Raw genomic sequence first — 5,262 nt, forward strand, 5'->3', positions numbered from 1 at the left:
ATTATTCGTATAAATTTTTAAAACTTAAAAGACAAGAATGAAAAATTTATTTAAATTTATGAAAATTTTATTGGTTAGACTTCATTATATGCAAGATGAGTGATTTTTATGAACAAAATATTATTCGTTAAAATATAAATAGAGAAAATATATATATAAAACAAATTTTCTTATTTTAAAAAGTTTGTTTTTTTATGATTCGTAAAAGTTATTTAAATGAATCATTGCAATTTGCAAAACGATGCAATCATCGTTTTACTTATTGATCTTCACGATAAAAGATCTATCTTCATGAATACTTTTCTCATGGAATTTATCCTTTTTATTTCTAAATTTTTATTTAATATTTCTCCAATAGGTCACAATTATCTGAGTATTTACAATTTTAGAATTAACAAAGTTATCGCTATATAATTTAACATACTAAATGAACATAACCTGACTTCATATTTAATCTTCAAATATTTCTTCCATTCATTGCCTAACCTACTCTAAATTCAAAGTTTTTATATAAAAAGACATAAATCATTGGATTCTTTTTTTTATATCGAAAACTTAAAAATATTTTATTACAAAAATTATCATCTTGCATAAAATGAAACGAAGCCTTTTTTTTTTCAATAAAACTATTGATAAAATATGATTTAAATTTAGGTTTCTTGATGATTCTTCTACGATTTGTAAATCATAATTGTAATCATGTCTGTCTTCGATTTCCTCGCAAAGGCGAAATAATCTTACCAAATAATTTTTATCACGGCTTTTGTATTTATTTATTTATTAAGATTCGTGGTATTCTTGTTATAGATTAAATAGAAATTTGTTCGAAAGAGTACCTGAAGCACCTACGTTAGATTACGTGAAATTAACTAACCGAGGGTGAATACAGGCCATATATAGGAAAAAATAATAAACAATCCTTATCTCCCATTTTTCGAGATGATTGTTTAGGTACTGATAAGTCGGATTTTACGACGATCCATTACGTCGTTTAAGACACGATATTTCTATCGTACGATAAGATTAGGAGATGAAATTTATGTTGAAAACTCGACCAAATTACTTAAGCTGGAAGACTGTGGTATGGTTTGCATTGTGAAACTGTTTAACTGATTCGAGTTATAGAATTCGTTTACGTTCTCATATTAAATATTAATTTAGGAGGAATATTTATATATATTTATTTTACGTTGTTGCTCTAATATGATAAATTTATAATTAAATAATTATGCAATATATGATTCTGACGCAAGAAGAATTTTATAAAGTTTACTTCATTTTTATTATTTTTATCGATAAAACGATTTATATTTGAACAGATGTTTTTAAATGTAGGCCTAAGATATGTTCGAATTATTTAAATGCCTAAAAAAACTTTTTAAAAAACTTCATCATATTATATGAAAAAAAATAAATTTTTCTTTTTTCCAAATTTTCATACGAATATATACATATAACGTTAATAAACTTGTCGTTAAAATTAATTTTAAAATATATATTTCTCTGAACTTATTGCTATAAAAATTAAAGTTTACAGTTAAATGTACGACAGTGCAAACTACATCTATATAGATGAGGCTCAATCTCAGATTCTCAGAGCCGAGAAAAAAAATGTAGCTTCGAATATTTTGTTATACACGCGATTATAAATACTTCAAGTACAAATGTCCAAATATTAGAGTATACGTGTGCGTAAGTGTGCGTGCCTGTCGTACTATAAATTAAAAATGGAAAAAACAATAGTATGGTGAATAGCGTTCAAAAATTAACCGGTGCAATTTTTTTTTTTTTTTTTTGCGTTCGTATGAACGAAACTTGTTAATTTGTTTTTTTTTTTTTTGTCTTATTAGAAGCGTAACCTCTTAAACGATTTTTGATTGATCGACGTTTTCTTGTGTTCTTGTTTTTGTAATTTTATAAGTAGCTATTATAATTGCGCTTATATTTAACTGAATGAATTAATTCGATACTTAAAATATGGAACAATGTACATTTGTATTTTTTCTAGAGACACATATTATTTATTTGCATTGACTTGTCGTTTCTATATCAAAAGAAAATACAAATAATATTTTTAATTTTTATATTCCTTTTACAAATAAGATATAAGAAATAATCATCATTGTTTCCATGTTTTAAGAATGAAATAACAAATGTTTGTGAATATCGAATTATTCATTTTGAATCTACGAAAAGCCAATTTTGTTCGAGTTCAATATATGTATATTATATGTATATATATATATATATAATATATATATATAATTACGTAGTAGACGTTAACGCCATCTTCATTGTGTTTTCTGTAATATCAGTTGTTGTTGTTGTACGAATTGCATTTTATTTCGTTAAATTCTTGTTGCTCGACTTACCAGTGTTACACTTCCCGCATTAAAACTTTTATTACGGCGATGTGCAATTTATTTCAGCGACGTGACCTTCACGTGGTCTATCGCAGACAAATTTACGAGTGTACTTGGTGCAATCCTTTAGAGCGTCCAGAAGGTCGTACGCGAGTCTTCATATCTTACAGTGTATATTGTGTAGCATGTGTAAATAAATTTTAAAGTCAATGTCTAGTTTAATTAGTAAATTCCCAAATATATATTATATTTTGAAGTATATCAAAAAGTGATCAAAAATTTATAATCATTAATTTAAATCCATAAAATTCGATTATTTAAAAAAATAATAAATCATTATTTTATAAAAAGATTGATTAATCCAAACTTTTTAATAGTGATAGTAAATGTATATGTTATATGTGAAAAAAATTTGTTAATTTATTTTTGTTTGTCACTTTTTTATTTCATCTAATTCTTAAAAAGAAGTTATTTAATATGTTAAAATTAAAAATGTGAGAAACGTATATAAATAATGAAATGATTGATAAAATAATGAAAATGAAAAAAATTGATACAATTAAAAATAAAAAGACTATTAATATTTTCCTTCTTGTTACTCGCAATTGTCATTATATTCTCCGACATATAATATATTTTTACAAATACATTTTCTTTTCGCTTATACACAGACTTTTTCAAGAGTCGGGTAGGAAATTTAAGATAATTATTCCGTTTAGCATAATCGTATATACTTTCTCTTCATCATGATTTGCAATGATTATGTAACGCCAAAATTGTATACTAATCTCATAATATCTGATGTCATTGATAAAAAAATTACGAAAAAAGAATCGTCTTAGTTCGAGATTGGCCTCGAGAGATATCGTGATCACGATATTTCATCGATAAAATTTATGTCGGTGAATTAATATTTTCTAACATCGATTCACTTTTTATGTGTTTTTTTTTTTTTTCTTTTAAATAAATTATCTTATATATTAATGGCAACATCGAAAGCACGATGCTTTTTCTATATCTCTTTTTCTCGCTCTATTTCTTATTTCTATTGATTGCATTTATGTATATTATGCAAATGCATTTCACGATAGCTGCGTCAATGAAGAAACGCACGATAACTTTGGAAAAGTTTTTTTTTATAAGCTTCTGTTTCCACTTCTCGAGACGAATTCGATCTGGACGATTCCTTACATTAATTTTTCTTTATACATACGTCCTTGTCATCGAAATCGACATATTAAAACCGCCTTGTATCAACATTATTGTTCTCAAATCTATTTTCCTCCATATAGAATTTTTCAAAATTATGTTATAGAAATATTGAAGATATTTATTTAACATAACGATTCAAAATAATAATAATATGATTTAAATTATATATTCATCATAAATTGGAATTAATCAGAGGAAAATAGGAAAACAATTTGTCTACAAAATACGAGGCTTGAATAAAAATATTTTAATTACAAGTATTTACGCATATCATTCAGACAAGCAAGCAAACATACATATTCAACAATGGCGATAAATATCTTAGATATAAACAGTAATATTTATTGGCTAAAAATTTGTCAACCATACAACGTAACATGTAATAGTTTATACGCAATAACTTAAAATTTAAAAAGAATGGAAAACAATCATTCAAATAGATTCAATACAAATCTTTTCTTTCATTTCATCTTTTTATTTATACATAGTTCATAAGCTGGGCAGGCTCGTGCGGAATTGTAATGTTGCAACACTGTTAACATGCTATAAAACATGACGCAGAATTTTTATTGACAATTAACCTGTACGCAGCAATTTTCTCGTAATTGTAAATTATGCTTTTAAATTCAATCATTTTTATTTTCAATTCTAATATATTTTTTAAAATATTTTATTTCATCTCTATAATTTTAAAATTATTAAAAATTAAACAATTATTTTACGAATTAAAAATTGCAACGCACAGAAAATACCTGTATTATACACAGAACTTGTATTATACATATGCGTACGTATGTATATATAGTTTAACGTTCGAAGTCTTTAATGATCAGAATCGAAAATTATACACAACACAAGTCGTTTCAGTAATTACAAATTGCGAGCTGCACGCTTTTGTGTGTTACTAATAACAAGAACATACCTTAAATTTTATCTTATTGTCGTATAAAATGCATATATCTTTTGACATATTTTCAAGTGAATTTTACACCCCAATCATATAATAAAATGCTTTGTGTGCTCGATACTTATCGATATTTTGTGCGATACAACGATGTTTTTTTTTTTTTTATTCTGTATTTACTTTCAACTATTTTATGCCTCTCGCATCTCTCTCGATTTATATCTCTAATAGGATATTTCTGTGAGAATTCGATTTATTATTTCGCACAATCTTTATATGATTATGTACGAACCTGTATCTCGTATTTTAATTAAAACAAAACAAAAAATTGGTTACAAAGTCTTAATCGATACAAATACGTGATTTTCGCAATTTTCAATTCAATTGAAAAGTATTTTTTTTTTTTTCTTTTCCTTTTATAAAAGTCGAATTTCATTAACCTGAAGTGTGCGCTGATACGCTCGAAGTATGCGATTCTTCACACTCTCAATTTGACACGCGCACGCATGCATGTACATACACACGATACACACATACACATACACGATCGCGAGTGTGTGAATATTATCGATATATCGACGAGTTTTTTGAACCCTCTTCTAACAATTGTAAATTAATAATATCATTTAATATTTAAAAATTTAACAAGTTATCGATATTAAAAATGTGCATAACAATAATAATTTTATTAATAAAATGCAAATGAAATTTTATAAATAAATTTTACTTATGAATTATCTATTCGACGTAAATTAATAAAATTGTGAAAGAAAAATTTATATT

This window comes from Apis mellifera, linkage group LG10 (genome assembly GCF_003254395.2).
Source record: "Apis mellifera strain DH4 linkage group LG10, Amel_HAv3.1, whole genome shotgun sequence".
NCBI classification, from domain to species: domain Eukaryota; kingdom Metazoa; phylum Arthropoda; class Insecta; order Hymenoptera; family Apidae; genus Apis; species Apis mellifera.